The 26,734-nt window shown below is 44.2% G+C and overlaps 4 pseudogenes; 3 read left to right on the plus strand and 1 right to left on the minus strand.

The window, feature by feature from the left end:
• Positions 1-26,734, minus strand: part of LOC107966528 (E3 ubiquitin-protein ligase RNFT1-like) — a 94,967-nt pseudogene that overhangs the window by 19,599 nt on the left and 48,634 nt on the right.
• Positions 13,694-14,408, plus strand: LOC749657 (obg-like ATPase 1; annotated as a pseudogene).
• LOC129135398 (obg-like ATPase 1) lies at positions 14,463-22,420 on the plus strand (annotated as a pseudogene).
• Positions 22,264-24,744, plus strand: LOC100615778 (stearoyl-CoA desaturase-like; annotated as a pseudogene).

Below are 26,734 nucleotides of genomic sequence, written 5' to 3' on the forward strand. Positions count from 1 at the left end.
CTGCCTCAGCCTCCTGAGCAGCTGGGACCACAGGCATGTGCCACCATGCCTGGCTAATTTTCGTATTTTTAATAGAGATGGAGTTTCACCATATTGGCCAGGCTGGTCTCAAACTCCTGACCTTGTGATCCGCCTGCCTTGTCCTCCCAAAGTGCTGGGATTACACAGGCGTGAGCCACCGCGCTCGGCCTATGTAATGTATTTTTTTCTGCAGGTATCTCTCTGTTGTAGTAGGCTGAATAAATAGCCACCCAAAGATGTCAAGTTTTAATTCCTGAAACTCATAAATATTATTTTATTTGGAAAAAGAGTCTTTGCTGATGTAATTAAGGATTTTGAGAGGAGTCAGTTACCTTGGATTTTTCAGGTGGGTCCTGAATACCATCCCAAGTGTCCTTATAAGAGAGAGGCAATAGAGACACAGAGGAGAAAGCCATGCGAAGATGGAGCAGAGAGATATATGGCCTTAAGCCAAGGAATGCTGATAGCTGCCAGAAGCTGGAAGAAGGCAAGGAATGGATTATGCCCTACAGCCTCCAGAGGCAATGCAGCCCTGCCAACACTTTAATTTTAGATTTCTGGCCTATAGAACTGTGAAAGAATAAATTTCTGTTGTTTTCAGCTACTAAGTTTGTGATCATTTGGTGCAGCATTTACAGGAAACGAATACACCTCTCCTTCTAGGGCTCCAATTTTGTGAATATTAGACCATCTAATATTGCCCCACATGTTCCTGAGGCTCTCTGTTCATTTTCTTTTAAATCTGTTTTTCTCTGTTCTTCAGATTGGACAATTTCTCTATGTCTTTTTTTGTTGTTTGTTTGTTTTTTGAGATGGAGTTTCACTCTTGTCGCCCAGGCTGGAGTGCAACGGTGCAATCTTGGCTCATTGCAACCTCCGCCTCCCATGTTCAAGTGATTCTCCTGCCTCAGCCTCTGAGTAGCTGGGATTACAGGCACCCACCACCATGCCCGGCTAATTTTTGTATTTTTAGTAGAGATGGGGTTTCACTATGTTGGCCAGGCTGGTCTCAAACTCCTGACCTCAGGTGATCCACCCACCTTGGCCTCCCAAATTACAGGTATGAGCCACCATGCCTGGCCTGGACAATTTCTCTTGATCCACCTTCACTAACTCTTTCCTCTATTGGTAATCTTTATCCTATTATTGATACCATCTAGTGAAATTTTTTATTTCGGATATATTTTCTCAGTTGTAAACTTTCTGTTTGGTTCTTTTTCATAGTTTTTTTCTTCTGTTGAGAACTTATATCTTACCATGTTCACTTTTATCTTATAGAGCATGATGATAATAGCTTTCTTAAAGTCTTTGATAATTCCATCATCTTGGCATTTGTATCTGTTGATTATCTTTTTCGCTTGAGAATGGTCACTTTTTCATGACTCTTTGTATGTTGTATAATACCAGTTTGTATCCTGAACAGTTTGAATATTCCTTTGTGACTCTCTGGGTCCTATTAAAGTCTCCAGAGAATGCTGATTTTAGTTGCTGTTTTCAGCATTCAGTCATCCTGGTTGGATTGAGACTGCAAGGTCTGTCTTGCCCGTTTTTCTCCCTGTGGATTCCAATGTCAAGACAGTTTTCAAAGCCTGTCCTGTGCTGCTTTAGATCATCCTACATGTATCTGTGCCCTTTGGGGGTTAGACTTGGACTTGTGCCTTATGTTGTTGTTCGGTTTTCGAGGCTTTTGCTGTGCTGCTTTGTGGTATTCTGTGTATATGCACCTCAGGAATGAGCCCTGGACAGATGCTTATTCGTGCACAGAAGTAGGAAAACCCTTCTCTAGGTCTCCTCTCTGGGATTCTTCTCAACTTTCTGCCTCTGTCCTAGAGCCAGAATGATGGGGCTTCTCAAGGAGGGTTAGTTGCCCATGCCACTGCCACAGCAAGAGAGACAGGGAAAAAATGGACATTTCTCCCTTACAGCTCTGAAACCCAGGGACTCATTTTCTGAGTTCCTTGATCTACACAGACAGGGCTTCTCTGGGAGTTTTAGCTGTCCACACTGCACTGCCACAGCTCACTGTAGCCTATCCTCAGATCACACACACACACACACACACACACACACACGGAAACTCACTCCCATGTGGGCCCCTTTCTACAAGTTTGACTCTGCATTTGTTTACTTTTCAGAGTGCACAGGGAGTTGCTTTTTGTATTTATTCCAGAGTGTTTAGTTATAACCAGCAATAGAAATAACCTATAGTGGACTACTCCATCTTGACTGGCACTGGAGTCTTAAAATGTTAATAATTCTTTCTCTTTTTTTTTTCTTTTTTTGAGACAGGGTCCTACTCTTTTGCCCAGGCTGCAATGCAGTGGCACTGTCACTGCAGCCTCAATCTCCCAGGCTCAAGTGATCCTCTAGCTTCAGCCTCCTGAGTAGCTGAGACTACAGGTGCACACTACAGCATCCACTAATTTATTTTTATTTTTAGTTCTTTTTTTTTTTGAGATGGAATTTTGCTCTTGTTGCCCAGGTTAGAGTGCAATGCTGTGATCTTGGCTCACTGAAACCTCTGCCTCCTGGGTTCAAGCCGTTCTCCTGCCTCAGCCTCCCGAGTAGCTGGGATTACAGGCCCCTGCCACCATGCCTGGCTAATTTTTTGTATTTTTAGTACAGACAGGGTTTCACCATGCTGGCCAGGCTGGTCTTGAACTCCTGACCTCAAGTGATCCATCAGCCTCAGCCTCCCAAAGTGCTGGGATTACAGGCGTGAGCCACTGTGCCTGGCCCACTAATTTATTTTTTATAGAGATGGGGTCTTGCTTTGTTGCCCAGGCTGCTCTTGAACTCCTGGCCTAAAGCTATCCCCTCATCTTGGCCTCCCAACATGTTAGGATTACAGGTGTGAGCCACCACATCCAGATTATTTCTTAAATGAGTGATTAAATGTGTGTCTCTTTCACTATACTGAATGTCAGCAGGGACAATTTTGATTTTGTTTGTTTTATTTTGTTTTGTTGCATTGCATTGCATTGCATACGGTGTCTCACTCTGTCGCCTTGGCTGGAGTGCAGTGGCGTGATCTCGGCTCACTGCAATCTCCGCCTCCTTGGTTCAAGTGATTCTCCTGCCTCAGCCTCCCGAATAGCTGGGGTTACAGGTGTGTGCCACCACGCCAATCTAATTTTTGTATTTTTAGTAGAGACGAGGTTTCTCTACGTTGGCCAGGCTGGTCTCAAACTCCTGGCCTCAAGTGATCCACCCGCCTCGGCCTCCCAAAAGTGCTGGGATTACAGGCATGAGCCATTGTGCTCGGCCTATTTTATTTTATTTTTTAAACATATTTTATTTTATTTTTTAAACATATTTTATTTATTTATTTATTTTTTTGAGACAAGAGTCTTGCTCTGTCACCCAGGCTGGAGTGCAATGGTGTGATCTCAGCTCACTGCAACCTCCACCTCCCGGGTTCAAGCAATTCTCCCACCTCACCCTCCCTAGTGGCTGGGATTACAGGCACCTACCATCATGCCCTGCAAATTTTTTTATTTTTGTAGAGACGGGGTTTCACCATGTTGGCCAGGCTGGTCTTGAACTCCTGACCTCAGGTGATCCTCCTGCCTCAGCCTCCCAAAGTGCTGGGATTACAGGCATGAGCCACCGAGCCCAGCTTTACTTTTATTTTTATGTTTTTGAGACGGAGTCTCACTTTGTCACCCAGGCTGGAGTGCAGTGGCGTGATTTTGGCTCACTGCAAACTCTGCCTCCTGGGTTCAAGCGATTCTTCTGTCTCAGCTTCCCAAGTAGCTGGGATTACGGGCATGTGCCACCACTCCTGGCTAAGTTTTCTATTTTTAGTAGAGACGGGCTTTTGCTATGTTGGTCAGGCTGGTCTCAACTCCTAACGTCAGGTGATCTGCCCACCTCAGTCTCCCAAAGTGCTAAGATTACAGGCATGAGCCACTGTGCTTGGCCTGGCTTTGTTTATTACTGTACCTAATGCCTAATACAATTTTTGGCATATACTAAGTGGCCAATAAATACTTATGGAATAAACAAATGAATGAACACTTTTTAAACCTCATCCTGCTTGACATTTTTGCAGCATTCTACACTATAGGTTGTTCCCACCTCCTGGAATCTTTCTTCCCTAAACTTTCATATTCTATTGATTTCCCCACTTCTGTAGGCTTTCTTTACAGGCAAGCTGCTACTTCTTTATGAATCTTACAGCTTCAGATATTGCTGTGAAAATGGGGACACCTACATAGTCACCCACATCGGCACAAGTACAGACTTAGAGAATAATAAATGCTCAGTCACCATTTCCTCATCTGAGAAGAGAGTGGATACAGTCATCCCTTAGTATCTCTGGGAATTGGTTCCAGGACCCCATGTGGACACCAAAATCCATGGATGCTCAGGTCCCTAATACACAATGATGTAGTATTTGCATATAATCTATGCACATCCATATGCTTTAAATCAGATTACTTAAAATACTTAATAAAATGCAATTGCTATATAAATAGTAATTATATATTATTACTTAGGGAATAATAAGGAAAAAAATTCTATACATGTTTGGTTCAGACACACCCATCCTTTTTTCCCTCCCAATTTTTTTTTTTTTTTTTTTTGAGGTGGATTTTCACTCTGTCACACAGAGTGTGACCTCTGCCTCCTGGGTTCAGGGGATTCTCCTGCCTCAGCCTCCCGAGTAGCTGTGATTACAGGTGTGTGCCACCATGCCCGGCTAATTTTTGTATTTTTAGTAGAGACAGGGTTTCACTATATTGGCCAGGCTGGTCTCGAACTCCTGATCTCAAGTGATCTGCCCACCTTGGCCTCCCAAAGTGAGCCACCATGCCCAGCCTGCCCCTAAATATTTTCAGTCCTTGGTTGGCTGAATCCACAGATGCAGAAACCACAGATGTGGAACCCATGGATACAAAGGGCTATTTGTGGCCAGGTGCGGTGGCTCACACCTGTAATCCCAACACTTTGGGAAGCCACGGTGGGAGGATCAGTTGAGCTTAGAAGTTTGAGAGTAGTCTGGGCAACATGGTAAAAGCCCGTCTCTACTAAAAATACAAAAATTAGCGGGGCATTGTGGCATGCATCTGTGGTCCCAGCTAATCAGGAGGCTGAGGCATGAGAATCACATGAATCCAGGAGGTGGAGGTTGCAGTGAGCCGAAAGTGCATCACTGCACTCCAGCCTGGGCAACAGAGTGAGACCCTGTCTCAAACAAAACAAAACACCAACAGGCTGAGCATGGGGGCTCACACCTGTAATCCCAACACTTTGGGAGGCCAAGGCAGGCGAACCACTTGAGCCTAGGAGTTTGAGACCAGCCTGGCCAACATGTCGAAACCCCATCTCTACTAAAAAAAAAAAAAAAAAAAAACAACCAAAATTAGCTAGGTATGGTGGCAGGTGCCTGTAATCCCAGTTACTCAGGAGGCTGAGGCAGGAGAATCACTTGAACCAGGGAGGCGGAGGTTGCAGTGAGCCGAGGTCGTGCCACTGCACTCCAGCCTGGGCAACAGAGCAAGACTCTGTCTCAAAAAAAAAAAAAAAAAAAAACCAAACCCCCAATGGGCTATTTGTTAACTGCATGGTGGCTCTCTTTGTTGTTCTCCTGTTGCCTATTACTATTGAATCCAAAGTCTTCTGGGTCCTCTTTTTACCTGCTTCTTAGCTAATCATTATATTCCTACACAAATTCTTGTTAAGATAAAATTTTCATAAGTTAAAAACTTGTCTCTTAAGTAAATATAAACAGAAAATAAGTCAGCCCAGGTGCGATGACTCACGTCTGTAATCCCAGCACTTTGGGAGCCCAAGGCCAGAGGATCTGTAGAGTCCAGGAGTTTGAGACCACCCTGGCCAACACGGTTAAACTCCTGTCTCTACTAAAAATACAAAAATTAGCTGGGCATGGTGGTACACGCCTGTAATCTCAGCTACTTGGGAAGCTGAAGCAGGAGGATCACTTGAACTGGGGAGGCGGAGGTTGCAGTGAGCTAAGATCGCACCACTGCACTTCAGCCTGGGCAACAGAGCAAGACTCCCTCTCAAAAAAAAAAAAAATCAAATTATGATGCACACGCCTACATAATCAGATAATTCCCAGAGGGTCTAAACAGCATCCTGCATTCCATGGAAAAGACTCAGTGATCTCTTCTGCTCATTTCCAAATTTTGGATATTATTTTCTTAATATTATTTTTAACTTTTATTATTATTATCATTATTATTATTGCTTTGAGACAGGGTCTCACTCTGTTGCCCAGGCTGGAGTGCAGTGGCATGATCATGGCTTACTGCAGACTCAACCTCCAGGGCTCAAGTGATCCTCCCACCTCAGCCTCCCAAGTAGCTGGGACCACAGGCGTGCACCACCATGCCTGGCTAATTTTTTTATTTTTTTGTAGCTCGGGGTCTCCTTGTGTTGCCCAGGCTGGTCTCAAACTCCTGGGCTCAAGTGATCCTCCTGCCTCGGCCTCCCAAAGTTCTAGGACTACAGGCAGGAGCCACAGCACCTGGCCAGTTTTCATAATATGCTTCACCCAGATAGAAAAATTTTACTTTATCTTTTTCTTTGTACCGGTCTCCCTCTTTCCTCATAGAATGTTTTTTCCTCTCTTCCTGCCCAGGTATGTCCCTTACTTTCTTTACATCTGGCCCCAGCTTGCTTCCTTTTAACACAAATTTCTGTTTCCTTCCTCTTTCATCCTTACATGAAACAGCTGATGGCCCAGGTATTCATTCTTGAAACATTCAAGGAGTAATTTGGAGTGTTAATTTTCTTTTCTTTTTCTTTCTTTTTTTTTTTTTTGAGATGGAGTCTCGCTCTGTTGCCCAGGCTGGAGTACAGTGGCATGATCTCTGCTCACTGCAACCTCTGCCTCCCGGATTGAAGCGATTCTCCTGCCTCAGCCTCTCAAGTAGCTGGGATTACAGGCGCCTGGCACTATGCCTGGCTAATTTTTGTATTTTTGGTAGAGACGGGGTTGCATCATGTTGGCCAGCCTGGTCTTCAACTCCTGACCTCGTGATCCACCCGTCTCGGCCTCCCAAAGTGGTGGGATTACAGGTGTGAGCCACCGCGCCCGGCCTGGAGTGTTAATTTTTCATTTAGGAGATGATAAAATGGTATTATTTTTATTAAAAACGGCCTTCATTAGTTTGTATTTTTTTTCCCCCAGTTCTCATTTGGTTTAAATGGTTTGGCATACTTGTGTTATATTCCCAGTTTCATTTTAACTTCCATGAGGGGAGAAAATTAATTTTTGGTTTTTTTAGACGGAGTTTTCACTTTTGTCGCCCAGGCTGGAGTGCAGTGAGGCAATCCTGGCTCACTGCAACCTCGGCCTTCTGGGTTCAAGCAATTCTCCCTGCGCCAGCCTCCCGTGTAGCTGGGATTACAGGTGCCTGCCATCACACTTGGCTAATTTTTGTATTTTTTGTAGAGATGGGGTTTCACCACGTTGGCCAGGTTGGTCTCAAACTCCTGACCTCAAGTGATTTGCCCACCTCAGCCTCTTAAAGTGCTGGGATAATAGGCGTGAGCCACCTTGCCCAGCCCAAAATACAATTACTCTTTTTTTTTTTTAAATAGAAAGTGTATCCTCTAATTCAGCCATGGTATATAGCACTTATGCTACCACTGTGCTTACCCATAGCTATGGTGGATACAATTGATACCAGAGTCACTCTGAATGAGCCTGGACTCAGCTTCATATTCCTTCTCAACACAGAATTCCAGGCACCCACTCTCAGTCAATTAAAGTTGGCACAAGATGAACATGTTTTATTAAAAACTGAGTGTTTTAAAGAAGTACGTCACTCAGGTGTGGTGGCTCCCACCTGTAATCCCAGCACTTTGGAGGCTGAGGCAGGAGAATCGCTTGAGCCCAGGAGTTCAAGACCAGCCTGGGCAACATGGCAAAATCCTGTCTCTACAAGAAATTTTACAGTTAGCCAGGCATGGTGGCATGTGCCTGTATTCCAGCTACTCAGGAGGCTGAGGTGGGAGGATCACCTGAGCCCAGGAGGTTGAGGCTGCAGTGAGTTGAGATCGTACCACTGAGCTCCAGCCTGAGTGACAGAGATCCTGTCTCAAGAAAAAATAAATAAATAAAAAGTATAAAAAGAAAGTGGTGCTTAAGTAAGATCAATCAAAAATTATTGTATGGGCTCATTCATGTATATGTGAGTATAGGGAGACAATTGTGGTCTCTCTCCCAAAATAAAAATGTCTTTTGGGAATTGTTCTAAAATAATTTGTTGTATGGGGTTGATTATAATCTCACGAAGTATGTTTCCTTTGTTTTTTTTTTTTTAGACAGGGTCTTCCTGCATTTGCAGGCTGGAGTGTAGTGGCATAATCATGGTTCACTGCAACTTCTGCCTCTTGGGCCCAAGCAATCTCCCATCTCAGCCTTCCTAGCAGCTGGGTCCACAGGCACACACCACCACGCCTGGCTAACTTTAAAATTTTTTATAGAGATGGAGTCAGCCTAGGCTGATTGGTGACGGCCCAGGTTGGTCTTGAACTCCTGGGCTCAAGTGATCTTCCCACCTCAGCCTCTCAAAGTTATGGGATTAGGGGAGTTAACCACGGAGTCCAGCCTCTTTTTTTTTTCTTTTTTTCCCTCCAAATCCAAGCAAATTATTAAGGTAGATGCATTTCTTATATAAAAATTAATTTACATCATGTGACCCAGTGGTTAGCCTTCTGGAAAATAAAGACCCATTTTCAGTACATTGTTTTGAATGTATCCACATTTGATCCTAAAGTAACGTACTTTACTTTTTTGAAATTATTATTATTATTGTTTTTTAAAAAGACATTTATGGCTGGGTGCGGTGGCTCACACCTGTAATCCCAGCACTTTGGGAGGCCGAAGCAGGCGGATCACCAGGTCAGGAGTTCAAGAGCAGCCTGGCCAATATGGTGAAACACCATCTCTACTAAAAATACAAAAATTGGCTGGGCATGGTGGTGTGCCTCTGTAGTCCCAGCTACTTGGTAGGCTGAGGCAGAAGAATCGCTTGAACCCAGGAGGGAGAGGTTGCAGTGAGCCGAGATCGCAGCACTGTACTCCAGCCTAGCAACAGAGCAAGACTCCATCTGAAAACAAAACAAAAAATCTCTTAGGTGATGTTCTTCAGTGTCTTCTTTAGTGCCACCAACAAATATCTTTTTCACAGTTAAGTGGGCACCTGGTCTTCGAGAATCTTCTCTTGAGACAGGTCTCTTTGTTTCCACAACTCTTCCATCCACCCTGTGTGGCCTTGCATTCATGGCTGCATCCACCTCCCCCACAGTGGCATAGTGACAAACCCACAGCCCCTGGAGCACTAGGTGTTTGGATGTCTCATGACCACACAGTCCATGAGCGTTCCCATTGCTCAGAGTGGCTCCTCAGGCTCTCATCAGTTGTTTCAAAGCTCAACCGTCCAATGAAGAGCTTCCTCAGTTGTTCAGGCTCTTTAGGAGACTCTGACTTATACATGATGGCAGGGAGAAGAGAGACTTTAATGATGCTTCCTCGGCAGTGTCCATGGGCAGAAAGCTATTTTTTATTTTTTTGAGATGGAGTCTCAGTCTGTCATCCAGGCTGGAGTGGAGTGGCACCATCTCAACTCACTGCAACCTCCGCCTCCTGGGTTCAAGCGATTCTCCTGCCTCAGCCTCCCGCGTAGCTGGGACTACAGGCATGCGCCACCACGCCCAGCTAATTTTTGTATTTTTAGTAGAGATGGTGTTTCACCATATTGGCCAGGCTGGTCTCAAATTCCTGACCTCAGGTGATCCACCTGCCTCAGCCTCCCAAAGTGCTGGGATTACAGGCGTGAGCCACTGCGCCCAACCAGTAATGTACTTTAGATTGACAAATTGTTTGGAATCTCAGAATCAGTCATTAAATCTAGAGAGTTTTGTCACAGATCAAAGAGGGTACCAAAACAAATTAGTCACCCCTTTTCTTGCAGAAGAAGTTTATAATAAGCTTTAGATGTACCTTATGTCCAAAGGAAGCACTTGGTGTTTTACACAGTGTAGTATCAAAACACGGATAAGGAGACAGAATTTATTGGCTTAATGTTCTCTTTAGAGCTCTTGATATTCATGTAGCATAATTATTAAAAACATGGACTCCAATGCCAGACATCCTTCAGTTAAGCTTGGAGAGACTATTTAACCTTGCACTGTCTCAGTGTCCTCATCTTAATGGGGTTGTGGTGAAGACCTTTTATTTACTTATATAACTGTGAGGAATGTACACATTCATGTGCACATACATGTATTTATGTATGTATATACGAAACTGACCCCATAGTCCCATAGAAGTTTTTTGGGATAAATAGAGAAATTGACTCTTCTTGTGCTGGCTTAGTCAGCACATATACTAAAATTGGAACAACAACAGAAAAAGAAACTGACCTGGTCTTAAATTTGAAACTTACATTTGTTTTATTTTATTTTATTTATCTATTTAACTTTTTTGAGATGGAGTCTCATCTGTCGCCCAGGCTGGAGTACAGTGGTGTCACCTTGGCTGACTGCAACCTCTGGCTCCCAGGTTCAAGTGATTCTCCTGCCTCAGCCTCCCAAATAGCTGGGACTACAGGTGTGCATCACCACGTCCAGCTAATTTTTTTTTTGTACTTTTTTTTAAGTAGAGACAGGGTTTCACTATGTTGGCCAGGCTGGTCTTGAACTCCTGACCTCAGGAGATCCACCTGCCTCAGCCTCCCAAGGTATTGGGTTTATAGGTGTGAGCCACCATGCCTGGCCACATTTGTTTTATCTGAGTTCTTTCCTCAAAAAACTACCTTTAGGTCTCTCAAAAACATTATCAAAGAACTGAAACTAACCAGGTCACCACATCCAGACAATGAGATTCGGGGACCCCTCATTCATCATGATTGCTGCCTTGCTCCTCCCTAGTTCTTGTTCTCTTTTTTTTTCCTTTTTTTTTCTTTTTCTTTTTTTTCAGATGGAGTCTGAAAAAAACTCTTGTTGCTCAGGCTAGGGTGCAATGGTGCGATCTCAGCTCACTGCAACCTCCACCTCCTGGGTTCAAGCAGTTCTCCTGCCTCAGCCTCCCAAGTAGCTGGGATTACAGGCACTACCACACCCAGCTAATTTTTGTATTTTTAGTAAAGACAGGGTTTCACTATGTTGGCCAGGCTAGTCTTGAACTCCTGACCTCAGGTGATGGGCCTGCCTTGGCTTCCCAAAGTGCTGAGATTACAGGCATGAGCCACCGTGCCCAGCCTCTCATTTTCTTATACATTGTTACATTTCTTTTCTGCTACATAAACCCCTAGTTACAGTCAGTCAGGGAGTTGGATTTGAGACTAAGCTCCCAATTCCTCTACTGCAGCACCCAATTAAAGCCTTCTTCCTTGGCAGTAATTGTGGTTTCAGTGATTGACTTTCTGTGCAGAGAGCAGCAGGACGTAGACTGAACCCCTGGTGTTTCGGTAACACATACACTCTCATGCAGAGCACTTAGAATAGTCTAAGGACATGGTAAGCACTATACATGTTAATTATGACTTATCTTTACAAATCAACCTCAATATTGTCCTGGCACAGTAACTCACGCCTGTAATCCCAGCACTTTGGGAGGCTGAGGTGGGTGGATCACTTGCGGCCAGGAGTTTGAGACCAGCCTGGCCAACATGGTGAAAACCTGTCTCTAATAAAAATACAAAAATTAGCTGGGCCTGGTGGCGGGTGCCTATAATCCCAGCTACTTGGGAGGCTGAGACAGGAGAATCAACCTCTGCCTGGGAAGCAGAGATTGCAATGAGCCGAGATCGCTCCACTGCACTCCATCCTGGGTGACAGAACGAGGCTTCATTTCAAAAACAAACAAACAAACAAATCAACCTTAATATCATTCCTTAAATACTTACAAGTTCTGGTTCATGGATCTTTTATCATGAAAGAGTATTACAATTTATTTTAAATGTTTATTTCATAATTACATAAATTTTTTGTTTCTTTTTGTAAATAGGTTTCTTGACCTATAAAAAGAGCTGTTTGCTCAAGAGAAGAAACTTCCGGCCAGACACAGTGGCTCATGCCTGTAATCTCAGCATTTTGGGAGGCCAAGGTAGGCAGATCACCTGAGGTCAGGAGTTTGAGACTAGCTTGGCCAATATGGCTAAACCCTGTCTCTACTAAAAATACAAAATTAGCTAGGCATGGTGGTGCGTGCCTGTAATCCCAGCTACTTGGGAGGCTGAGGCAGGAGAATCGCTTGAACCTGAGAGGTGGAGGTTGCAGTGAGCCAAGGTTGTGCCACTGCACTCCATCCTGGGCGACAGAGGGAGACTCTTGTCTAAAAAAAAAAAGAGAAAAGAAAAGAAACTTCCAATTTTCCAATTTGTTTAGATCCAGGAATAGACCAATTTGAAAAATCTTAAATAATATTAACTACTCAGTCCATGGTATTCTTCACAAAATGGCTGTAAGAGGCAGCAATACTAAGAAAAACATGAATTTATGAACACAAGTACTGCTTTTTCCCCCTCAGTTTGATTGAAATTTAATATCCTCCCACAATGGAAAATGATTTACAATAAAGAGATAAACTGGAAAGAATAAGAAAATGGAAAAAGATGTCATTTCTTTTTACTACCCAACAGATTTACCACATGTTTTAAAATGATGTTTGGCCATCTACAGTAAATGAAACAAAATGCTTTTTAAAATAATGTAACACTTTAAACTATTTTTACTACCAAACTCTCCCTCTCTTGTGAAATATCCATCTTACTAAGCAAAGGTTTATTTAAGCTCCACTTACATCTACGTTGTTTTTAGCTCATTTCCTTTTTAAAAAAGCAATGGGCGAGTTTATTTCCCAGTTTATCTGTTATAATAAAATATAAAAGGCATTTCTGTTTTGGCCTCTAGTATAGCATTATCGAAAGCTACGAAACTCACAGCAAAATATAGGACAGTGTAAAATTAGAAACTGCTGGTGTTTCTTTAGCAGCAGTTGCTGTCCTTGCAGTTGTTTTCCCCTCTTGCCACCAGCACAAATCTGAAAGTCACCTCTGTGTACCAGACAACAAACCTCAAGTGTGTTTTTTAAATAACACACTTCATTATTCACATAGCGTAGATTTCACCCTTTTAAAGTACACAGTTCGCTGGGTTTTAGTATTTTCACAGAGTTGCGTAATCATTACCATTGTCCATTTAGAACATTTTTTTCTCTCCAAAAAAAAAAAAAACACAAAAAAAACCCCCCAAAAACTCCATACCCTTTAGCATTCATTCCCCATTCCTTCATTCCCCCAGGACCTGGCAATCACTAATCTACATTCTGTCTCCGTGGACTTGCCTATTCCAGACATTTCATATAAGTGGAATCACAATTATGTGACCTTTGTGACTGGCTTCTTTTGCTGCTTCTTCTTCTCTCTCTCTCTCTCTCTTTTTTTTTTTTTTCTTTTCTTTTAGCTACAGGGTCTCACTATGTTGCCCAGGCTAGTTTCAAACTCCTGGGCTCGAGGTGCCGTTCAAGGCCCGGCCCTCCAGTTCCGCCGCGGCCACCGCTGCCGAGGTGCGTGGGCCCGGCGGAGTGCCAGGCCTGCATTCTCTCGTCCTTCCTCCCCGCCTCTGGCTGCCAGTAGGACCTTTCTCTCGCAGCCGCTGGGACCCCGTGTCATCGCCAAGGCCGAGCACGATGCCCTGAAAAGAGGGAGGTGATGGAATTAAACCACCCCCAATCATTGGAAGATTTGGAACTTCACTGAAAATTGGTATTGGTGGATTGCTAAATGTTGGAAAATCTACTTTCTTCGATGTATTAACCAGCAGTCAGGCTTCAGCAGAAAACTTCCCATTTGGCACCATTGATCCTAATGAGAGCAGGGTACCTGCGCCAGATGAAAGGTTTGACTTTCTTTGCCAGTACCACAAACCAGCAAGCAAAATTCCTGCCTTTCTAAATATAGTGGATACTGCTGGCCTTGTGAAAGGAGCTCACAATGGGCAGGGCCTGGGGAATGCTTTTTTTCTTTTTAATCTCATATTAATGCCTGTGATGGCATCTTTCATCTAACACGTACTTTTGAAGATGGTGATATGACGCATGTTGAAGGAAGTGTAGATCTTATTGGAGATATAGAAATAATACATGAAGAGCTTCAGCTTAAAGAGGAGGAAATGATTGGGTCCATTACAGATAAACTAGAAAAGGTGGCTGTGAGAGGAGGAGATAAAAAACTAAAACCTCTTCGGGAGGCCCAGGTGGGCAGATCACCAGGTCAGGAGTTCAAGACCAGCCTGGCCAATATGGTGAAACCCCATTTGTACTAAAAATACAAAAATTAGCTGGGCATGGTGGTGCACGCCTGTAATCCCAGCTACTCGGGAGGCTGAGGCAGGAGAATTGCTTGAACCTGGGAGGCGGAGGTGGCAGTGAGCTGAGATTGTGCCACTGCACTCCAGCCTGGGCAAGACTCCGTCTCAAAAAAAAAAAAAAAGAAAGAAAGAAAAACAAATGGTTGATAAAAATAAAAATAAATTAAATAGTGGGTGGACAAGTATGACCTAGGTGCCTTTGTCGTTCCTTTTAGTGGGGCCTTGGCAAGAATTGAGTGCTGAGGAGAGACCGAAGTAACTGGAAGCAAACACGACTCAAAGTGCTTTGCCAAAGATCATTAAGGCTGGGTCTGCAGCACTCCAACTAGAATACGTTTTCACTGCAGGCCCAGATGAAGTGTGTGCAGGGACCATCAGGAAAGGGACTAAGGATCCTCAGGCTGCAGGAAAGATTCACACAAATTTTGAAAAGAGATTCATTACGGCTGAAGTAATGAAATACGAAGATTTTAAATGGGAAGGTTCTGAAATGCAGTCAAGGCTGCTGGAAAGTACAGACAACAAGGCAGAAATTATATTGTTGAAGATGGAGATATTATCTTCTTCAAATTTAACACACCTCAACAACCGAAGAAGAAAGATAATGCATGTTTTACAGTACTCCAGATGTCTACACTCAACAAAACATTTGGAAAAACAACAACAACAACAACAACAACAAACTCCTGGGCTCAAGCAATCCTCCTGCCTCGGCCTCCCAAAGTGCTGGGATTACAAGCATGAGCCGCCATGCCCAGCCAGCTTTTTTCACTTAGCTTAATGCTTTCAAGGTTTATTCATGTTGCAGAATGTATCAGTACTTCATTCCTTTTTATGGTCAAATAATATTCCATTGTATGGATATACCACAGTTTGTTTAATCATTCACCAGATGATGGACATTTAGGTTGTTCTTGTGTTGATTATTATGAACAATGCTGTTATTAACATTTATGTACAAGTTTTTATGTGGATATATGTTTTTATTTTTCATGAGTATATGTACAAAGAATGAAGTTGCTGGGTCATATGATAACCTTTTGAGGAACTGCTAGACTATTTTCCAAAGTGGCTGCACCATTTAGCATTCCCAGTTGCAGTGCATGAGAGTACCGATTTCTCCACGTTCTAACCTTTGTTATCTATCTTTTTGATTATAGCCATTCTAGCTGGAATGATGTGGTATCTCATTTTGATTTTGATTTGCATTTCTCTAATGGCTAATGACATTGAGCATCTTTTCATGTGCTCATTGTCCATTTGCATATCTTCTTTGGAAAAATGTCTTTTCAGATGCATTTTTTTTAAAAAAACAATTATGGGTTTTATCTTAATATGGGGTCGTAAGTTTTTTAGAATATATTCTGAATATAAGTCTCATAACAGATATATGATTTGCAAATATTTTCTCTCATTCTGTGGGTACTTGAGCTTTCTTGATGGTATTTTTTGAAGCACTAAAATTTTCAGTTTTCATGAATTCCAGTTTATCTGTTTATCTTTGGTTGCTTGTGCTTTTAATGTTGTGTCTAAGAAACCATTCTGTAACCCAAGAAAATTTACTTTGGGGGGTCATGGTGGTTCACACCTGTAATCTCAGCACTTTTGGGAGGTTGAGACTTGAGACCAGGAGTTGAAGATTAGCTTGGGAAAAATAGTGAGACCCTGTCTCAAAAAAAAAAAACACTAAAAAGTAGCCAGACATGGTGGCATATTTCTGTGGTCCCAGCTACTCAGGAGGCTGAAATGGGAGGATTGCTCGAGCCCAGGAGGTGGAGGCTATAGTGAACCATGCTCACACCTCTGCACTCCAGCCTGGGTGACAGAGTGGGGCCCTGTCTCCAAAAATACATAAATATATAAAAATTTTTAATTTACTTATATATTTTTTCTATAAGTTGTACAGTTTCAATTCTTACATTTTGAGCTAATTTTTTATGTATGGTGTGACATAGGAGTCCAAATTAATTTTTTTGCAATTCACTTGTCCCAGCACCATATATTGAAAGGCTCTTTCTCACTGAATTTTCTCGGCATCTTTGTCAAAAATCAGTTGACCATGAATGTAAGGGTTTATTTCTGGGCTCTAATTCTATTGCATTGATCTGTATGAATGTTGAATGTTCTTATACCAGTACCACACTGTCTTGATTGCCGTAGCTTTGTGCTTGATATGGTTAGGTTTGGTGTCCCCACCCAAATCTTATCTTGAAGTGTAATCCCCATAATCACTATAATCCCCATGTGTCAAGGGAGAGACCAGGTGGAGGTAATTGAATCGTGGAGGCAGTTCCCCATGCTGTTGACAGTGAGTTCTCATAAGATCTGATTGTTTTGTAAGGGGCTCTTTCCCCTTTCTCTTGGCGCTTCTTCTTGCTGCCTTGTGAAGAAGGTGACTTGCTTCCCCTTCACCTTGATTGTAAGTTTCCTGAGGCCTCCCCAGCCATGCTGAACTGTGAGTCAACTAAACCTCTTTCCTTTATAAATTACCTAGTCTCAGAAAGTTATTTATAGCAGTATGAAACCGGACTAATACAGTGCTGTTTTGAAATCAGGAAGTGCCCGTCCTTCAACTTTGTTCTTTCTCAAGGTTGTTTTGGCTATTTTGTGTCCCTTGTATTTCTTTCACTATTTTTCTTCCTCTTGTAGTTTTAACTGACCATTTTATATGACTTCATTTTTTCTCTCCTTTTAATTTTTTCTATTTTTTTCTTAGCATATTCATTGTACTTCTTTTTTTTACTTTTTAACAACTTTTTTTCAGTGGTTGCTCTAGGTTCCCTTTATTTTTTTTATTTTTTTTGTATTTTTTAGAGACATGGTCTCACTGTGATACCCAGGCTGGAGTGCAGAGGTGTGAACATGGTTCACTGCAGCCTCTACCTCCTGGGCTCAAGCAATCCTCCCACCTCAGCCTCCCAGATAGGTGGGATTACAGGCACAAGCCACCACACCACTCTAATTTTGTTGTAGTCGTTTTTGGTGGAGAGTCTCACCGTGTTGCCCAGTCTGGTCCCAAATTCCTGGCCTCAAGCAATTCTCCCGCCTCAGTTTCCCAAAGTGTTGGGATTACAGACATGAGCCACCATGCCTGGCCAACTCTTGTATTTTAATCTGAATTTTAGAATCAGCTTGACAACTTCTGCAAGAAAGAAAACTGGGGTTTTGATAGGATTGCCTTGGGGCTGGGCATGGTGGCTTATGCCTGTAATCCTAGCACTTTTGGAGGGCGAGGTGGGCGGATCACCTGAGGTCAGAAGTTCGAGACCAGCCTGGGCAACATGGTGAAACTCCGTCATTACTAAAAATGCAAAAATTAGCTGGATGATGTGGCACACACCTGTAATCCCAGCTACTGGGGCGGCTAAGGCACTAGAATCGCTTGAACCCAGGAGGCGGAGGTTGCAGTGGGCCTAGATGGCGCCACTGCACTCCAGCCTGGGAGACAGAGCGAGACTCCATCTCAAGAAAAAAAAAAAATCACACTGTACCCCATAAGTAAGTGCAATTATTATGTGTCAAAACAAAAAATTATATAAGAACTAATAAACAAGTACACCAATGTTGTAGGGTACAAGATCAATAAATGAAAACCAATCATATTTCTGGCCGGGCATGGTGGCTGGGCTCAGTGGCACAAGCCCAGGAGTTTGAGACCAGCCTGGCCAGCATGGTGAAACCCTGTCTCTACTAAAACTACAAAAAATTAGCCGGACGTGGTGGCTCATGTCTGTAATCTCAGCTACTCAGGAGGCTGAGGCATGAGAATCACTTGACCCTGGGAGGTGGAGGTTGCAGTGAGCCAAGGTCACGCCACTGCACTCCAGCCTGGGCAATGGAGTGAGACTCTGTCTCAAAAACAAAACAAAACAAAAAAGTCCATGTAGTACATGTATCAAAACATCACACCGAGGCTGGCTGCAGTGGCTCATGCCTGTAATCCTAGCACTTTGGGAGGCCGAGGCAGGTGGATCACTTGAGGTCAGGAGTTAAAGACCAGCCTGGTCAACACAGTGAAACCCCGTCTCTACTGGAAAAAAAAAAAAAAAAGGAAGAAGAAGAAGTTGGCAGCATGGGGAGGGGGAGGAACAAGTGGGGAGTGGGGCTGTTGTTAAAAAAAATGCTGGTCTACTTCAACCCAAGGGGAATCAGAAGATCAAAAGCAGTTTGGGAAAGCCAGAACCGTCAGGGATGGAGGGAGAAGGAAAGTCCAGGGGGTGGGGGGTTCTGTTTGGCAACTGGGGTGAAGGGATTGCTTTCTCCCTGCTGGGATTCTCCCCAACCCTTCCGGTCAGGCAGGAAGGGAGCAGCCTATTTCACTGCAGGCCCAGATGAAGTGCGTGCATGGACCATCCTTGAACTCCTGGGTGCAAGGGTTCCTTCTGCCTCAGCTTCCCAAGTAGTTAGGACTACAGGTGTGTGTGCCACCATGTCCAGGTAAGGTTTTTTATTTCTGGGGGGTGGGGGAGCTGTCTCGCTATGTTGCCCTGGCTGGTCCTAAATTCCTGGGCTCAAGGAATCCTTGCACTCAGCCTCCCCAGTGGCTGGATTACAGGCATAAGCCACTATGGCCAGCCCTCCTGTAATACTTTTAAATCATCTCTATGTTAAGCCTGGCTAATTTTTGTTTTTTTATGGCTTTTTGTTGTTGTTGTTGTTGTTGTTTTGTAGAGATGGAATTTTCCCATGTTGCCCAGGCTGGTCTGGAACTCCTGGGCTCAGGCAATCCTCCCTCCTCGGCCTCCCAAAGTGTTGGGAGTATAGGCATGAGCTACTGTACTTGGCCTAGCAGTGGTATTTTAAATAAATAAGCTTTTGGCCAGGCATGGCAGCTCACACCTGTAATCATAGCACTTTGGGAGGCTGAGGTGGTAGGGCTGCTTGGGCCTGGGAGGTTGAGGCTGCAGTAATCTGTGATCACACCACTGAACTCCAGCTGGGTGACAGAGCAAGACACTGTCTCAAAAACTGTGTATGTATATATGCTTTGGATTTTCATACTTTCTCTAGCACCGCAGACTGCTAAATAATCATAGTCAATTAATGGAAATGAACTCCTATTCTTGCTTATTGAGTTATGAATTAAAATGAGCAAATTATGAAAACATACTAATTATTGATATTTTGTGTAGATCAGCAATATTTGAACTTTCTCCCACCTGAGTGGAAGGCAAGCTAAACTTGGAAGCACGCTTGGATTTTTTTGTTTTTTATTTTTTTATTTTAATATTTTTATTGCTTATATTTCTTTTTTATGTTTTAATCTGTTAAAGTCAAAGATTTTTTAAATTCCTAGACTGATGGAGAGTAGTTATTTAAAAGCTTGACAAAATAATTTTAATACTGTCTAACCAGCAAAGTTTATGAAATCTTTTTTTTTTTTTTTTTTTGAGACAGGGTCTTGCTCTGTCACCCAGGTTGGGGAGCAGTGTTGCAACCATGGCTCACTGCAGCCTTGAGCACCAGGCCCAAGCAATCCTCCCACCTCAGCCTCCAGAGTAGCTGGGCCTACAGGCAGGCAGTGCCACGCCAGGCTTATTTTTTTTAGTAGTGACAGGGTCTCGCTATGTTGCCCAGGCTAGTCTTGAACTCTCAAGAGCTCACACAAGCCTCCTGCCTCGGCCTCCCAAAGTGCTGGGATTATAGGTCTGAGCCACTGTGCCCAGCCTGAAGTCTTTAATTGATACACCTAAAGTTACTTTTATGATACATCATCTTATTTATTTATTTATTTATTTATTTTGAGACAGAGTCTTGCTCTGTTGTTCAGGCTGGAGTGCAGCGGTGCCATCTTGGCTCACTGCAACCTTCGCCTCCTGGGTTCAACCGATTCTCCTGTCTCACCCTTCTGAATAGCTGGGATTACAGGTGTGGGCCACCAAGCCCGGCTAATTTTTCATTTTTAGTAGAGATGGGGTTTTACCATGTTGGCCAGGCTGGTCTTGAACTCCTGATCTCAAGTGATCTGCCTGCCTTGGCCTCCCAAAGAGCTGGGATTACAGGCATTAGCCACTGCATCCAACCTTATGATGCATAATTTTAGAGATTGCTTTTTTAGACAAATATTGAACTCATGTATTAAATAGTTTAATGAAAACTCAGACTCTATCTGAATATGATACCTCTTTTTTTTACTTTTATTCTTGTTATATATATTTATTATAAAAAATATTCAAGTTAGTAGGGAATTTTTTAAAATGTAAAATTATGTTGTTCATCTTAAATCCCATTTTTCAGTAGTAACTATTGTGAACACTTTTTGGGAGGGGGGAGGGGACAGGGTCTCACTCTGTCACCCAAGCTGGAATGCAGTGGCACGGTCTTGGCTCACTGCAACCTCCACCTTCTGGGTTCAAGAGATTCTTGTACCTCAGCCTCCCAAGTAGCTGGGACTACAGGCATGTGCCACCATGTCCGGCTAATTTTTTGTTTGTTTGTATTTTTTTGTAGAGACAGGTTTTTGCCATGTTGGCTAGGCTGGTCTTGAACTCCTGGCCTCAAGCAGCCCACCCACCTCGGCCTTCCAAAGTGTTGGGATTACAGGCGTGAGCCACCATGCCTGGCCCTGTTAACAGTTTTGTGTGTTACCTTCCATATGTTTATCTATGCGTATACAAATCTGTCCTCTGTAACCCATTTTGAACATATTTTTTATTGTATAATTTATTTTTTAAAAAATTCTTTTCATAGAATACTTTTTCACACTAAAGATTCCTACAGTGGGAAAATAACAATTTATTACTTATAGTTTTATGTTTGTGGACAGATTGTTTTAGAACAAGTAAAACACACTTAAGAATTAAGTCTCAGTTTGGAATTTGTAATATTTTGATGCATCTACAAGGACGACCTAGTCCTTAAATGGAACTTCTGTATATTCAGAAGCTCTTTAAGCTTTTCTTCACAGGATTTAGAAATTCATAATGTGAGAAATCAGCATTTCCTAATTTTAAACTTTCCCTAGTATATGTAGTCATCAGTAGCTGGTATCTACCAAACAAAGAGGGAAGTTTTTGAAAATTAAACCCGGCTAATTTTCTGCAAAGTTTTTATTCATGAATTAACAGTATTTCCCTTTGTCCATTTTTCCCAGGGCAAATATAGAAGCAGTTTGGTCAGGTACTGGCAGTAATAAAGCTGGATTCTCTTTAAGAGATTGATGAGGTCGAGCGCGGTGGTTCACGCCTATAATCCCAGCACTCTGGGAGGCCGAGGCAGGCGGATCACTTGAGGCCAGGAGTTAAGAGACCGGCCTGGCCAACATGGTGGAACCTCGTCTCTACTAAAAATGCAAAAATTAGCCTGGTGTGGTGGCGTGTGCCTGTAATCCCAGCTACTCGTGAGGCTGAGGCAGGAGAATTGCTTGAAAGTGGGAGGCAGAGGTTACAGTGAGCTGAGATCGTGCCACTGCACTCCAGCCTGGGTGACAGAGCAAGACTCGGTCTCAAAAAAAAAAAAAAAAAAAAAAAAAGTGGAGGGAAATCATACGTTTGCATCTGTAATGTCCATGTATCATGGACTCTGCCCTAGACTAGACTAGTGTCGTCCAGTGCAGTAGCCACTAGCCACAGGTAGCTATTGAAAACTTGAAGCTGGGCATGGTGGCTAATGCCTATTATCTCAGCACTTTGGGAGGCTAAGGCAGGAGGATAACTTAAACCCAGGAGTTCAAGATCAGGTTGGGCAACACAGCCAGACCCCATCTCTGCAAAAAATTTTAAAATTAGTCAAGTGTGGTGGCATGCACCTGTAGTTCCAGCTACTTGGAACGGTGAGGCGGCAGGATCATCTCAGCCTGGAAGATCGAGGCTGCAGTGAGCCATGATGGCACCACAGCACTCCAGCCTGGGTGACAGAGTGAGACCCTGTCTTAAAAAACAAACAGGGGCCGGGTGGTGTGGGGTCGGTGTCGGCAGCATCCCCGGCGCCCCGCTTCGGTCGCCGCGAGCCTCGGCCTCTGTCTCCTCCCCTTCCAGCCCTCACCTCCACGCGGGACCGCCCGCGCCAGTCAACTCCGCGCACGTTGCCCCTGCTTGGCAGCCGATAAAAGGGGGCTGAGGAAATACCGGACACGGTCACCCGTTGCCAGCTCTAGCCTTTAAATTCCCGGATCGGGGACCTCCACGCACCGCGGCTAGCGCCGACACCCAGCTAGCGTGCAAGGCGCCGCGGCTCAGCGCGCACCGGCGGGCTTCGAAATCGCAGTTCTCCGGCGACCCCGAACTCCGCCCCGGAGCCTCAGCCCCTGGAAAGTGATCCTGGCATCCGAGAGCCAAGATGCCGGCCCACTTGCTGCAGGACCATATCTCTAGCTCCTATACCACCACCACCACCATTACAGCGCCTCCTTCCAGGGTCCCGCAGAATGGAGGAGATAAGTTGGAGACGACGCCCCTCTACTTGGAAGAAGACATTCGCCCTGATATAAAAGATGATATATACAACCCCACCTACAAGGATAAGGAAGGTCCAAGCCCCAAGGTTGAATATGTGTGGAGAAACATCATCCTTATGTCTCTGCTACACTTGGGCGCCCTGAATGGGATCACTTTGATTCCTACCTGCAACTTATACACCTGGCTTTGGGGGGTATTCTACTATTTTATCAGTGCCCTGGGCATAACAGCAGGAGCTCATCGTCTGTGGAGCCACTGATCTGACAAAGCTCGGCTGCCCCTGTGGCTCTTTCTGGTCATTGCCAACACAATGGCATTCCAGAATGATGTCTATGAATGGGCTCGCGACCACCGTGCCCACCACAAGTTTTCAGAAACACATGCTGATCCTCATAATTCCTGACGTGGCTTTTTCTTCTCTCACGTGGGTTGGCTGCTTGTGCGCAAACACCCAACGGTCAAAGAGAAGGGCAGTGCGCTAGACTTGTCTGACCTAGAAGCCGAGAAACTGGTGATGTTCCAGAGGAGGTACTACAAACCCGGCTTGCTGTTGATGTGCTTCATCCTGCCCACGCTTGTGCCCTGGTGTTTCTGGGGTGAAACTTTTCAAAACAGCGTGTTCGTTGCCACTTTCTTGCGATATGCTGTGGTGCTTAATGCCACCTGGCTGGTGAACAGTGCTGCCCACCTCTTCGGATATCGTCCTTATGACAAGAACATTAGCCTCCGGGAGAATATCCTGGTTTCACTTGGAGCTGTGGGTGAAAGTCACTCCTTTCCCTATGACTGCTCTGCCAGTGAGTACCGCTGGCACATCAACTTCACCACATTCTTCATTGATTGCATGGCCGCCCTCGGTCTGGCCTACGACCAGAAGAAGGTCTCCAAGGCCGCCATCTTGGCCAGGATTAAAAGAACCGGAGAGGGAAACTACAAGAGTGGCGGAGTTTGGGGTCCCTCAGGTTCCTTCTTCAAAAGCCAGCCAGGCAGAGGTTTTAATGTCTGTTTATTAAGTACTGAATAATGCTACCAGGATGCTAAAGATGATGATGATAACCCATTCCAGTACAGTATTCTTTTAAAATTCGAAAGTATTGAAAGCCAACAACTCTGCCTTTATGATGCTAAGCTGACATTATTTCTTCTCTTATCCTCTCTCTCTTCTAGGCCCATTGTCCTCCTTTTCACGTTGTTGCTATCATCCTCCTTTCTCTTATTGCCTCCCAGGCAAGCAGCTGGTCAGTCTTTGTTCGGTGTCCAGCTTCCAAAGCCTAGACAACCTTTCTGTAGCCTAAAACGAATGGTCTCTGTTTCAGATAACTCTCTTTCCTTGAGCTGTTGTGAGCTTTGAAGTAGGTGGCTTGAGCTAGAGATAAAACAGAATCTTCTGGGTAGTCCCCTGTTAATTATCTCCAGCCCAGGCTTTGGCTAGATGGAATGGAAAAGCAACTTCATTTGACACAAAGCTTCTAAAGCAGGTAAATTGTCGGGGGAGTGAGTTAGCATGTATGAATGTAAGGATGAGGGAAGCGAAGCAAGAGGAACCTCTTGCCATGATCAGACATGCAGCTGCCTACCTAGTGAGGACTTCAAGCCCCACCACATAGCATGCTTCCTTTCTCTCCTGGCTTGGGGTAAGAAGTGGCTGTGGTGTTTGGCAATGCTAATTCAATGCCGCAACATATAGTTTAGGCCGAGGATAAAGAAGAGACACTTTAAGTTTGTAGTAAAAGTGGTCTCTGCTGGGGAAGGGTTTTCTTTTCTTTTTTTCTTTAATAACAAGGAGATTTCTTAGTTCATGTATCAAGAAGTCTTGAAGTTGGGTGTTTCCATAATTGGTAAAAACAGCAGCTCACAGAATTTTGAGTATTCCATGAGCTGCTCATCACAGTTCTTTCCTCTTTCTGCTCTGCCATCTTCAGGATATTGGTTGTTCCCCTCATAGTAATAAGATGGCTGTGGCATTTCCAACCATCCAAAAAAAGGGAAGGATTTTAGGAGGTGGAGTCGGGTCAAACAAGAAATATATATATACATATATACATTGCTTAGAACGTTAAACTATTAGAGTATTTCCCTCCCAAAGAGGGATGTTTGAAAAAACTCTGAAGGAGAGGAGGAATTAGTTGGGATGTCAATTTCCTCTCCACTGCTGTACATGAGATGGGGAGGTTGAGGGACAGGATCTATAGGCAGCTTCTAAGAGCAAACTTCACACAGGAAGGGATCTGAGAACACATTGCCAGGGGCTTGAGAAGGTTACTGAGTGAGTTATTGGGAGTCTTAATAAAATAAACTAGATATTAGGTCCATTCACTAATTAGTTCCAGTTTCTCCTTGAAATGAGTAAAAACTAGAAGGCTTCTCCCCACAGTGTTGTGCCCCTTCACTCATTTTTTATTGGCGGGGTGGGGGGCTCTGTTAACATCTAGCCTAAGTATAGAACTGCCTGGGGGGCAGGGTTAGGAATCTCTTCACTACCCTGATTCTTGATTCCTGGTTCTACCCTGTCTGTTCCTTTTCTTTTACCAGATCTTTCTCTTCCCTGAACGTTTTCTTCTTTCCCTGGACAGGCAGCCTCCTTTGGGTGTATTCAGAGGCAGTGATGACTTGCTGTCCAGGCAGCTCCCTCCTGCAGACAGAATGCTCAGGGTCACTGAACCACTGCTTCTCTTCCGAAAGTAGAGCTAGCTGCCACTTTCGCATGGCCTCCGGAGTGTCTCCACCTACACCTCTGTGCTCCCCCGCCACACTGATGGCTCAAGACAAGGCTGGCAAACCCTCCCAGAAACGTCTCTGGCCCAGAAAGCCTCTCTCTCCCTCCCTCTCTCATGAGGCACAGCCAAGCCAAGTGCTCATGAGCCAGTGGGCCTGCCACAGAGCAAACGAGGGTTTATTTTCAGTCCCCTCCCTCTGGGTCAGAACCAGAGAGCATGCTGAATGCCCCCTGCTTGCTCGGTAAGGGTGCCCCACCTGAATCAGTGCTCTCAGCTGGCAGTGCAATGCTTGTAGAAGTAGGAGGAAACAGTTCTCACTGGGAAGAAGCAAGGGCAAGAACCCAAGTGCCTCACCTCAAAAGGAGGCCCTGTTCCCTGGAGTCAGGGTGAACTGCAAACCTTTGGCTGAGACCTGGGATTTGAGATACCACAAACCCTGCTGAACAGAGTGTCTGTTCAGCAAACTAACCAGCATTCCCTATAGCCTAGGGAATAGTATAGAAGTCTGGCAAAAACAAAAACAGAACAGTGTTTTGAGAACCTTGGACTACTCCTGTCCCTGTAGCTCAGTCATCAAAGCAGAAGCCTGGCTTTGCTCTATTAAGATTGGAAATGTACACTACCAAACACTCAGTCCACTGTTGAGCCCCAGTGCTGGAAGGAAGGAAGGCCTTTCTTCCTGTGTTAATTGCATAGAGGCTACAGGGGTTAGCCTGGACTAAAGGCATCCTCGTGTTTTGAGCTATTCACCTCAGTAGAAAAGAATCTAAGGGAAGATCACTGTAGTTTAGCTCTGTTGACCTGTGCACCTACCCCTTGGAAATGTCTGCTGTTATTTCTAATTCCACAGGTCATCAGATGCCTTCTTGATAATATATGAACGATAAAAACAACTTTCACTTCTTCCTATTGTAATCGTGTGCCATGGATCTGATCTGTACCATGACCCTACATAAGGCTGGATGGCACCCTCAGGCTGAGGGCCCCAATGTATGTGTGGCTGTGGGTGTGGGTGTGGGTGTGTCTGCTGAGTAAGGAACACTATTCTCAAGATTCTAAAGCTCAATTCAAGTGACACATTAATGATAAACTCAGATCTGATCAAGAGTCTGGATTTCTAACAGTCCTTGCTTCGGGGGTGTGCTGGCAACTTAACTCGGGTGCCTTACATCTTTTCTAATCATAGTGTTGCATATGAGCCTGCCCTCACTCCCTCTGTGGAATCCCTTTGCACCTGAGAGCCTACTG

This window comes from Pan troglodytes, chromosome 19 (genome assembly GCF_028858775.2).
Source record: "Pan troglodytes isolate AG18354 chromosome 19, NHGRI_mPanTro3-v2.0_pri, whole genome shotgun sequence".
Taxonomy (NCBI): Eukaryota; Metazoa; Chordata; class Mammalia; order Primates; family Hominidae; genus Pan; species Pan troglodytes.